This window comes from Zonotrichia albicollis, chromosome 5 (assembly GCF_047830755.1).
Source record: "Zonotrichia albicollis isolate bZonAlb1 chromosome 5, bZonAlb1.hap1, whole genome shotgun sequence".
NCBI lineage: Eukaryota > Metazoa > Chordata > Aves > Passeriformes > Passerellidae > Zonotrichia > Zonotrichia albicollis.
The window spans coordinates 46,529,990-46,542,751 of NC_133823.1; the positions used below are offsets into that span (position 1 = coordinate 46,529,990).

Genomic DNA, 12,762 nt, shown 5'->3' on the forward strand with positions numbered 1-12,762 from the left:
AAAATATGCAGTATAGTTTTAGTCATATGACTTATGGGAATTGAAAAAATCCTGCAGTATTGAGAGCAGTTAATCCATAAAAGAATGTAGTCCAGCAGATACCTGGGGAATTAATAGTGTTCAGTGCAGAGGTTGTGTTTAGCATTTCAGTTTATGCAGAAATATGATAGAAATATGGCTTTCTTGAGAAGACACTCTTGGAAATAAAAATATGCTTCTTTTAGGGCTTCTGAATTGTTTTGTCTTGCTTTTCCCACTCTTAACACTATTTCATTATTTAAATCCTAGAAATCTGAATGTTGTTTTTTGAGGTATTTTTGTTGTTTTGTTTTCATGTGTTTTCTTTTGGAGTTGTGCAATTCAAAAACCCTGAAACCCTGAAACCTTTATTCTTAATTGATTGCACTCAGAATGCATAATTGTTTAGATAAAATCCTCCTGAGGTCTCCTTAGGGTAGGATACTTCTATGTGTGGTCTAATAAAAAGGTGTTTTCAGGAGCCTTGACCTTCTGAGTGATGAGGTAAAAAATAAATACAACTCAATTTAAAGATACAAAAAACCTGATTTATTTAAACAAATGTTAATGTTGATAAACAGATATGATAGAATCCATTAATAACAGGCACTGAACACCACAAGCACAGTACAGTATAAGAAATGTGTCTGGAGGAAACTCTTCTTTCTTGTCCGGGGAAATTAGCTGTATGTGCATCTACATAGACCACAACTTTCAGAAAATTTTATTAGTGCTTTCAGCTATCTAACCTTCTTTCTGAGATTTAGTACTTCAAAAAAAAAAAGTCTGTGGGGATTTTAGAAGCAGAAAAAACCTATAGTGGGGATTTTAGAAGCAGAAAAAACCTATAGTCAGCAAAGCAGTGGGATGTCATTGAGATCTTAGCACATGCCAAGCCCTAATGGGTTTTCAGGCAGCCTTCCCAGAGACAGGCAGTGACTCTCCAGCAGAGCTGATTGACACCCAGCCCTGCAGGCAGTCCCCCACACAAGGAGACCTGCCTCCCTCGGCCTCAGGCACTGCAGCTCCCCTGGGAGCTGCTGTGTCTATCCAGCTGAATCCTCTGTCATTTGGAGAGGCTTATGAATAACCACACACCAGCTCCAGGTGCTTTTAATACTGCAAATGGACCAGAACTGGGTTCACATCGTGGGGAGTGCTTCCTCTTCCTCTCTCAAGAAACTTTCCTTAGTCTGGCTTTTAAAGGAAATACATCTTGCGTTATTACACCATCTACCTATTCCTTCTCTCCCTCTCTGTGTATTTATCAGTTTCACCTGGATAAAATTTGTATGCATTTGTATTCATTGTATGAATCTATGTGGTGCAAGCAGCAGCAAAGCACATGTCCCAGCGCTCAAACCTAGGAGAGAGTGAGGGTGATGTTTTCTCTTTGTGACTTGCTTTTTTTGTTTGTTTGTTTTTTGTTAAGAAGCTCCCTAGGAGGCAGGCACATTTCTTAATCTTTGTATCACCTGAAAAACAATTTCAGTGGAAAGTTATTCTGCCACAGTAAAGTGCAGTGCTCTGTGTAATAATCTCTAATGAATTAGAAATGGGGATTCTTCAGGAAATAGAAAGAATTCTCTTTGTCTCCAAACCAACAAGAAAATTGGAATTTGCTTTTGCTTTCTGTTTTAATTTAAACAAACTCCCCTCCTTCTAGAGCCAGGAATTGCCCCATAATTAGGAAAGTCCCTGAGATGTGGGACACATGGTGCTAGAGAGCCACAGATACTTCTTGCTCTATGCCAGCTGCCCCTCTTGCCCTCTTTGGGGTTGTGTGAGGATGTGCAGGGCAGCAGCCTCCTCTGGCTCCCTGGTCTCTCAGACCTTGGTGCCTCATCTCTCCCTAGCTGAAATCAAAGGGGTATTAAAACCACAAGAGCCCTTTTTCAGGAGTGCTGCTGCTGTGTGCAACTGCAACATACCAGTGCCTGTCTGATGCTGGTCTCTGAGCAGAGGGCAGTCTAACAGCTGGTTCCTGATAAACCAGTTCCATCCCATGCAGAAAGGGCAGCTGGGAGAGCAGCCCTTGGGGATCAGGAGTGCCGCTCTTGCAGAGAGCCTGGTGCTCTGAAAGAACAGCATGGCTGGGGAGAATAGCTCTCCTAATACAATAAAAATTACAGGAAATCATGAGCTTGTCAGAAAGACTTATAGCAGTGGCCAGTTCTGCCTCTGATTTTAACTGACATCTTTGACCAAATTAAAATTAAATTATGTCCCCTAAAAAGCACGACTCTTCCTTTGCAGTACCTATCTGATACAGACAATAGGTCTGTTACTTGCTCAGAACATGTTTTCTGTGTTCTTGAGGGGGGAAAAAATTTATGTACTAAAAATACATTCAGTTACATTGTGGATTAATGCAAGTCCTATAAAACTAGACAGAGAGCCACCTATACAATTGTAGGGTTCTAAGTAATCACCCAATTTTCAGATTTTTGGGAATAAGAGTCTCTGCTTCACACCTGCTGTGCACCTCCTAAAGACTGGCAACTTTTAATATTGGGCTGTTCTATTTTTTAATCCTGCATGTTACTGATAACCATGTCTCAAGAATAGTGCATGTTTTATAGTCTCAGGCTTGACTGTTTGCTGACTGCTTTTGAAATAAGAAAGGTGGCTGTTGCTCTATATCCCCAGTGTGTGTGTGTAGGTATTCCTCACATTGTGCATATGAAGTTACTAACTGCATGTTTGTCTCTTATTTAGCCATCCCTATAAGAAGATTTTAGGGTCAGTTTAAAAGAAATGAAACTTCAAGGGCAGCCGTGGTTATACACTGTTCACAGTTTCAGGGTCTACTGGTAGAAGGCTATAAAATAAATTGAACTTGATAATAAATTGAACTTGAAAGATGATCCTCTCAAGTACACATTGCCACCATCAGTTGCACAGGGAGGCTGCTTGCTGTGTTTAGGCAGTCAGGTTGGTTTTATTCTGTGATTCTCAGTGTAGCTACCTAAATCCTTCTCTTGGATGTTTGAATGCTCTGACTTGAAATTCCACAATTAAGAGTGGCAATCAGCACCCAGATCCCACAATTAAGAGGAATAATCAACAGCTTTTTAATTTGAGATAGATAACAAAAATGGGTATGTAAAAGTGAACTAACATGCTTAAATTCAGGAATGGGAGGATAAATGCATTATAAGCAGTGATTAATATCCTCTTCCAAACCCTGTTTGCAATTACCAAAATTTGGGACTACGGAAGAGGTTTTCCAGACTGTGTTGCAGTTACAGTTTCATACTTCACTGTTTGCCAAAAAGATAATGATTTTTCAGTTCATCAGAGCCATTCAGTTTCCTCCATAGAGTGAGCTTGGTTCAGCTGTCCACCTGGTGTCCCTTGAGATGTCTGGTGGTGTCCAAGACAGGCAGCAGAGAAGAGGCAAGAGCTAGGACTTGCCTTTGGAGAAACAATCACAGCCTGAGCAGGATGAGCATTAGGTAACACTCACAGATGAATTAACCAGCTGAATAGAGTTTGAAACACCTGCCCTGTAGTGCAGAAATGAAATTTGTTAATTTACTGTGTTTTTGTTTTAAAAATAGCTCCCTGTTTGATCTCTGCTGTAATGTTCCAAAAGGGTCTGGGATTGTTTGTCATATTCTCTGTAAAAACAGCTCTCTCCTAGTGTGACATCTCTCCCTGGGTGCCCTGGGGCGGGGGAGATTGAGTTTGAAGACAGTTCCCTTGTGGTGGCTGTGCTTTGATTACTAAAGCATTGCTGTGGCTAGCTCTGTCCTTTGGCTACAGTGTCAGATGTGGCATAGCTTCATTCATTTTGACCTTAATCCAGCTGAACTTCTGGCCACTTGATGGAGTCTCATAACAACTCATCATTTGAGTTGTTTTGCCCTTGGTATTTCATTTCTTGTTTGGTGTTTGTCTTTTCAAGGACACTGCCCATGCTAGTAAAGCACATCATTCCTAATCCAGAAAATATCAAGGACACTTACCTTAGTAAAGCACATAATTCCTAATCCAGAAAATATCATAGTCCTGCTTTGTGTAAGTGCAGTACTATGATTTTGAGAGTGTTAAAAATGAATATTTTTCTATTCAGTAAAATGTGTAGTTGTGGGATAAACAAATGCCTGCAGGGCCTGTGCCTGGAACATGTGGAATACTTGCATGGGAAAGCAAAAGGTGGCAATGGGGAGTAGAGGTGGTGCCAAGACAACACAGAAGTAAATGCCAGCCTCATGCTACTGCCTGAGTGGTTCACAAGATGCCCAGAGCACTGCACATTTCCCTTAACTCCACAATGCACTTTGCATGAGTGTGTGATGTTAAGAGATATTAGGACATGCTTTTTGTGTGCTGTAGTCAAGTGGAAAACTCTTCTGAGCATCTGTAGGGCAGACTCAAGTTTCAGAAGTGGTAAATAACTTAATCATGTCAGCTACTTAACTTGACAAACTATTTTTGGAAACTTTCCAAGCTTCTGTAGTTGAGGGGTAGAAGTTTGTAGTTCTGGATGCTGCATGTCCTCTCTGAGGTTAAATGTATCTTGCTGGAAAAACTCTTCTATGCCTAGGATTGTCAGACACAGGACCAAGCAAAGAGGAAGGGAAAAACAAATCACAGAAGAAAAAACAGAAGGTAATGAGGAAAAGTCAGGATCCTGATTTCAGAGGGATGATAATGCAGGAAGTTGCACAAAAAAGCCACAATAAGCTGATACCAGACTAACCACCTCTCCTTTAAAAAAAAAAAACTTTCCAGTTCATAAAGCTGTTCAAGTAATAAAAAATTATGGCCAAAATCGATCCAGTAAACCTCTGCCTCAGCACTTCTGAATGCTGCATACAAGTCAGGCCAAACTTCAATCCACCTGATTGATGCTTTGAAATGGGTACAGCTATCTCTGGGGAAGGGAAGGAAGAAACAGTATTACCTTTGGGAGGAGGCTTTATGTGCAGGCCTCTGTTTGTTAAGGCAAGCTGAGAACAAGGTTATATTCTTCTAGGTGGGGTCTGTGTGCTCTGAAGCTCTTTGCAGTCTGTTTGGGTGCTTGTTTGTTATCTTCTAGACTCCTGTATGTCAGCTGCAGGAGGTGTGGGAGAGGAATGGTGTTGCCACTCAGCAGAATGAGTCTCCAGTCTTTGCAGTGGCCCTTGAGCTCTCTGAGGACCTTGCAGTTGCTGGGGTAGCAGTGATTCACCAGGTGTACAAGCTGGGGATGGCCAGCACACCTTGGGGTTCCCTATTCTGAAGATATTCCTGCCTCTTTGCACTCTGCAGAGGGGAAATGCAAGCCTGGCCCCTGTGGTTGTTCCTGTGAGCACCTGCTGTGGTCCCAGTGTCAGGCCAGCAGTGCTGAGCTGCTCTCCCTGCTGCTCTCAGAGGAGAAAGCTGATGGGGCACATGTGGGTTGTGAAGTGGGGAGGAGAGGATGGAAGATGGGAACATGACCTGGGGGAGGGATGCAACGGAGGGGGAAGCAAAAGGAGAGTGAATAATATGCAGCTGTGGAGATAAATAAGGACTTGGCACCAACTGCAGGAGAGCTGTAAGCAAGCACAGGGGTATTTGTAGACAGTAGGTTAGGCAAGCAAGACTAGCACAAAGGCCATGACAGTAAATCACATGGACTATGTTTGACAGCAGAAATGAGTATTGGGGATTTTGTCTGTGCCGGGGTGTTATTTCACAAAAGTTTTGAAAACTTAACACAAAAAAATGGGGAGCTCTGAGTTTATTTAATACTGAAGTACTGCCAAGAGAAAGTCAGATCCTAGTTCAAGCCCCTGTGAAAGGAGATGTCTGTACAGGAACACAGACTTAAATCCTCCTCAAGTTCCTGACCTGATACGTTTGCATCTGGAGGTATTTCTTAAAATCTCCCCAAATTAGTGGCTCCTTTATATCCCAGTCTCTCAGTGCACTAGTTCCTTGTGTGCTGAATTCTCACATAAGTCAAGAGTTAGCTGACTGAAGTTGAATTCATCTTTAATTAGCAATATGGGATTGGCTAAAGTGGGGTTCTGGGTCCCTTGAGTCGCCATGGTGCTGTTCAAAGTTAGGGTATTGCACATATAGAAATTTCTGGATAAACAGAAACCTATAGCATGTGCCACCAAGACATGGGATAGATGGTGCTGCAGGCAGCCTTGGGTTTGTTGCTGTTGCATCAGGAGAAGGTGGGTAGATCAGAGCAGTACTGAGCATCTCCGTGGGCCAGAAGAGGTGTTGTGTGATGTGACCTGGCATGCTGCAGAGACCTTGCTCTGAACTCAGTCCTTGTTTGAGAGTGGATGTCTGATCCCTGCCTGAAGGGACATGAAGCCTTTGTAAGCAAGCCCATGAAAGCACATGTATTTGCTGTTAAGACTCGATTGCTTCATTCTGAGAGCCCCTGGGTACTCAGGATTAGGCCCTAAATGTCCAATATCTGGATGCCACAGAGCTCAAGATAATGACATGTAGTGGACTCCTTGCAGTGTCTGGATCTGGTTTTGTAAACCCCAGCAGTGAGTGTCCTTCAGCTTGCAATGTAGGTTGGTCCGTGATCTTTGGTGATGAGAAGTCACTGGGGAAAGAGGGAGAGGACAATTCCAAATATAAAACATATTTTTGCTTCCTGCCTATAATGTCTCTGAGGCATTTTAATCAATTTTTATATGGTGGTGTGTTATAGGGATTGGTTTTTAACTGCTATTCATTATGTTGATAATTTTATATGCATATAATTTGATACACTGGACTGATTTATTACATATTAAGACTACTTCAATGCTTTAGCTTGAAAATCATTCTGAGCTCTTCAATGAAACTGTTCCTTAATGAAACTATTTCCTCCTGAACAACAACACAATGTAACTAAATGCATTTTTCATGTTTTTAATTGCTTTTGAATTGAGATTCTGCAGAGCTCAATTTAAATTTTAAACCCTGCATCAGTTATTAACTCAGATGTTGTAGGGCACTGAGAGTGGAGTAGCACTGTCATGATCCACAAGTCAGAGCTTTAACTTTGTAGAGCACGTTTTTGTTTGCACATAACCGATAAAATACTCTAAATCAAAGGTTATGGTTTTTCCTTCTTGGAAGTGGATTTTGGGCACTTCTCTGAACCTGAGAAGTTTTTAGTAAGGAACAAAGGACCCCATCCCTCCTCCCCTACTCAACAGGAAAGCCAAAGACACAGCTCAAATTGGCCAAATTAATTTTTAAATTAGGGTACATTCCCATTCAGACCTTAATTTAATTTTACTCGTACTCTGTAAGAAAGAGACAGTCAAGTTATCCTGGTCATTTTGTCTGACATGATTCTTGGCTTTGCTTAAATTATTGATTATAGCAAGGGGAGGGACTTTGCAATGAGAACAGCGCTCTCACTAATAGAAGCCTTTCACTAAATCAATTTCTACCATTCCTGCAATGCACCTTCAGGAAGTCAGAGGATTACAGCCTTAAGAAGAATTTTGTATTTGAAGAGGGGATCTTTGCTTTACATTTTTTTGAACTTTTCATGTTTATACAGGCAGCTGGAGAGAAAAAAATGAACATAAATATATTTCCGGGGGCTGATCTGCAGGATGAGGGGCTGTTCTGGTTCAAAGTTGAACTGATTAAATCTTGATTTGATTGTCATCTAAAAGCTTGTGGCTGAAAGTACTGTTTCAAAAGCTTCTCTCCTAAGCAGAGTCAGTCAGAAAATACATCAATGTCTTGCAAGCTGGAATGAATTCAGTGGAGAATGCAGTATATGCACACACTGCTGAAATTCATGTATAGCCATCTCTCTTATTTTTTCTTGGCTTATTAGAAAATGCAGTCATTTATATGGTCAACATGTGGTGTTTTCTGTGTTACATTTAGTGGCAGTTGAATGGGGGTGGCTTCTCTTCCCTCCCATCCAAAGCACCATTCCTCGTTCGACTAATTGAGTGTCTGTTTAAACACAGCAGTGTGTTTTCTTATATTTGAGTTGGAGATGCTACACAGAAGGAGAATATGAAGCTGTTGGGACATGTATATAGCAAACTTAAAGGATGCTGGTAACAGATCAGTACATGTTGAACTATACAGGAACATCTAGTAACTGTAAGTAACAATTCTATTTTACTTTTTTCATAGCACTGGTGAACAATGTCACTTAGGCCTGGATGCTGAATACTATTATTTTATCTGTTATTAAAAATTCTGCTCAGTGGAAGATCAGCTGGTATCTGACCGTTTAGGTTGCAGCAGTATCTTCCTGAATGCTCATTATTTCAATATTGAATTGACAAGTGATGTTTTATACTTGTGATCCATAGAGCTTGAAGATCTTTACATAAATTTAAAATACATTAAAAACCAGACTTCTGATTTCTCCTTTACACGTGACAAATTCTTCTCCTGTGTTTTTCTTGTAGTCAAAGGGAAGAAAAAAAATATCTCTGAACAGTGTAATAGTGATACCCCTAGTCATTCCCTAAAGTTCAAGGTAAAGGAACTTTTGCAATACTGAATGTGGGTTTGGGAGTTAGAAAGATGAGACAGTTTATAGCCAGTATTGAACTGGGAGTTGTCAAAGGATGTTGAGTAATATCTTGGATTTTTATTTTTTTGGTCCTTCTTGACAGTTCTAAATAAATCACTTTGTTGAGGTAGAAAAAGGATGTCTTATTAGAAAGCTGACTCACACAAAACCTTTACACAACTTTTTCTCTTCATTACAGGGGAACTGTAATTAAACAGCACAATTGTATTTGCTCCTTACAGAAACAAACTAATAATAAGAAATAGTTTGGTTTGGCTTTTGTAAAATTATTTGTAATTTAGTTCACTTTTTTTTTTTTGTGGGTAAGCTAGCATTGTTTGTCACACTCCATTTCTAGCAGAATTTCAACATAACATTTGGTGTAAAATTACCTTATTTTTCTTTTGTACTTAACTAAAGCAAAACAATACATTTCCCTTTTTTTGCCCATGGAAGCTGTCAGTGGATCAACTAAGAAACTTTGTAGTCTACTGACTGCCTAATTTTCTTTGGTTAATTGTGCTGAAACATAACCAATGCTTTTTGTAACAAAGATATCTGAAAAGTAGGAAGATGACGTCAGAAAAACAGGGATTTCAGGGCTAAGCTTCCACTGGCATGGAAGAGGAAGTTTATTTCATTTTTCTTACAGGATTGGTTTTTTCCTGCTAAGATGGGTGTGTTAGGCTTTGTAAAATTATATTGCCTATGTGTATTCAGGTTTAGTACAGGAAATAAGACTTTTATGCAACATCAAAATTAATGGATGATCATTAACAGAAAATTTGCTTTCTATAGTTCTCTTGATTTCATGTCACAGGTGAATTCTCTCTTTCAGAACTGTACTCCAGATTCTGGTACTTTGAATATACCAAGCTCCTATTACCTAAGATTTTTTAATCCTACAATTACTTCACAGGGAAAATGCAGCTTAAAGAAGCTGCCTCAGGAACAGGGTGACAGTGGAAGTTTCCCCATTCTCTGTTCCTCCGAGTGTCACATCCACTTTAAGTGTCAAAAAGCTGGTCCGGAAAATAGTGGGGCATGGTCCAGTGTTCTCAACATTTCCCAGAGGAAATCGTGTTTTTGTGGACAGGTCTCTCTGGCTTGAGGGAGCCTGTTGTTAACCTGGGACAAGCTTCAGCTGTTCCAAGATAAAACCAACTGAGTTGTGACTCTGCTCAGTTGGTTTTCCAGGAAGGATGCAGAGGGTGAATTTTCTTTCTGCCAGAAGTAAGTGGAGGTTTTATTTATGTGTTCAACCAATGTTTGAGGCTCACTATTTCCAAATTTTGTTGACATCAGTGCAAAACTGTCAGACAGTATTTAAACAAAAACACAGGCAAAATGTACTGATTTAAAAGTTGCACTCCCTGCAGACCACACTTTAAAATATTGTAATAATAATTACTGGTTGTATTTTAAGTATTCAAGTGTGCAGCTGAAGCTTTATTGTGGGTGGAGGAATAAACCTAGTATTTGCATAGAGACCGCTTTTGTTTTCCTCTGCAAAGCACCCCATCTGCAGACAGGGCAAATGGACAGATCCGGCGTTGGAAGTAGAAGGGAGGGGAGGGAGTTTTCACATGTTGCTCCTTTATTAGTAATACATTTAATTTTGCATCCTCATTTTCATTGCACGGGGATACTTATAGATGTGATGCATTTATAAAGACTAAAGTAAAGATTAATAACTTCTTCAATCTATGCCAGTAAACCAATTAAAAACAAAAGGAAAACAAGCATAAATTCTTCTTGGAACTAATACACCTTGTACCCAAATGGGAGTTTAAAAACAATGTGTATTCAAAAGCAAGAATAAATTTCAGGTCATTGTTTATATTTTTAGGGTTATGTTTTTATTTTAATTTTGTTTTTTCAGCTTTTACCTTTTTTTGAAACTTGGGTGATTCTGTTGGTTGTAATGAGGGTTTTTTTGAATATTTGTTGATTTGGGGTTTTTTTTAAGTGGACAAGCTGCAATTTTCCCATTGATTCCAAGAGTTAGGGAGTTTAACAGTTCCAGGTATCACAAGACACAAAGTCATAAAAATTTCTGTCAAAAATGCTGAAAACAAGTGTAAGTTCACAAGAGTAGTATTTCCTTTCTTCAGTGTTTTAAAAGTAAACTTTTTGAAAGGAACCTTGCAGCTTGAATTCTGCAGTAATGAGCAAATCAACTACCTCATTTGCTAAAACACTAAAGCTCTTTTGGTGAGTTGTGTTTTTATGACTTGCTGAGGGGTAAGGTGGTGATCAAAGTTTAAAAGAGAGAGAAAACTGTTTTTTCCTTCTGGTAACATTACTGCAAAAGGGTCAGTGTAAAGGCCACCAGATTGGGTTATTTTGACTTTTGGTTTATTGTTTTACAGATGCTATGTCAGGACTGTGTGTTTGCCTGGCCACAGTTCTATCTGAGCTGATTCTATTTTCAGGTGGCAGGATTCAGTGAGAATTTGTTATTGGTGCATAAACTGAATTTCTGGCTAGCATCTTGCTTAGTGTGTTGCTGTCATCTTTCTACTTCTGAAAGTTTTTGGAATGCAAATAATATCAGGACAGCGAGACTGCAAACCCTGACTGACAGAAGAGCTTTTTTGAACTGTAGTAATTGTCATGTGTAAAAGCATGTAGTGTAAGCAGTGCTAATTACCTCTCCCCAGCAGTGTCTCTGCACTGATCACCAGACAGATCTGCTGTTGCACAACTGCTCCTCAGTAGTTCAGCTATGTTCCCCTTTCCTTATTCATACAGATATTTAAGACCAGCTGTTCTATTTGCCTCTAAGTAAATTTATATTTGTTAAATGGTGATGCATAATTTGCTATAAAAGTAGTAAAATCTTCCTTTTGGATGCATGTTAGTATAAATTGGAAGGGGACAAGTGTGGAAAGATATTAATATTCAGTCCCATAACTCCTGCATTTCTATTGTCATATGAGATTATTCTGTATCTCAGGGTAGGAAAATACCTTTGTATTTATGAAAATAAAGTTATTGTGTATTTTCCTTCTAGGAATATAAATCTATATTTATATATAAATCCCTTAGAGGAAGCTTGGATATAATGGTTTGAGAATTCTCACATCAGATGAGGCTTTTTAATCTGGTCCAGTATAACTGCTGTGGTAACTTTGATGAAAGTCCTTCAATAATGTTGTTAGTTCCACTATTTCCAATGTAAATGTAGTAAATATATTACATATAAATATATATGTAATACAGTAAATGGAAGGCAGGGCTGTTACAAGAGTTACAGTGCTTACAGTTCCATGTTGTACATAACCAAATGACCCTATATAGCAGAGCTTAGGATCATGGAGTTCTTTATGGGTTGCTTCTCTGACAGGGGTCAGTGGAAGAAACTTATGGCTTCACTAAAACAAAAACATGGCTAGCATGAAGTGGTCCTCCCCCTATTATATCTTTTTCACTTTCAGTAATTGATAGTTTCAGGACTTTTAGACTTGGTATGTCTTTCATGTTGTCTTCTTTAATTGCCCTTGATAGACTTCTAACATGAATTTGTTTAATCATTTTTTTCTCATTTGTATTTCTGGCATCCACAACATCCTGTGACTGTGGGCTCCATAATCAAATTATGTGTTGTATGAAAAAGTATTTCCTTTTATTATAAAATTGCCCTCCAATAATTTCATTAGATGCCTCTTGCTTTTCTGTTTTAGGAAGCAGTAAATAACAATGAATGCTGATTTCCTTTCCATCCTTGCCTTCTTCCCACCATTCATGATTTAACAGATTTTTCTGACATCCTCCCCTCCTCCCTGTCATTTATTCTCCAAGCTGGAGAGCCCTACTTTACTCAGTGTCTCTCCCTGCAGAGAGATTTTTATCTGTCTGTCTTTTCTAATTCTGCTGCATCCATTTTTATAGTAGGGCACAAGAAGTGCATGCACTAGTCATGTGATAGTTCAATCCTACATCAAAACTGTATACATGAAGACTTTAATCTTGATCTTGGTTCCTAAAGTGTAATTTTTTCAACTGCCAATGAGTACTGAAATGCTGCCTTCAAGAGTACTGAAATGCTGCCTTCAAAACCTTTGTGACCTTGATCCTTCCAGAATGACAAAAGATAATTAATTATCTGCTGTCGTATATGAGGATTTGAAGTAACAGAAGAGTAACATTAAAGGAACTTGTAAGAAATTGATAAAAAAGAGGAGGTGGGTGTCTTTGTCCATTGAAGAAAATGAGAAGGTGAAGGTTGTGCATTGAAAAACAGCTCTTGAAGCTGT

At 39.2% G+C, this 12,762-nt stretch overlaps 1 protein-coding gene across 12 annotated transcripts in view; it reads left to right on the top strand.

The window, feature by feature from the left end:
• APBB2 (amyloid beta precursor protein binding family B member 2) overlaps positions 1–12,762 on the top strand; it is a 163,653-nt gene that overhangs the window by 74,420 nt on the left and 76,471 nt on the right. The window lies entirely within an intron of this gene.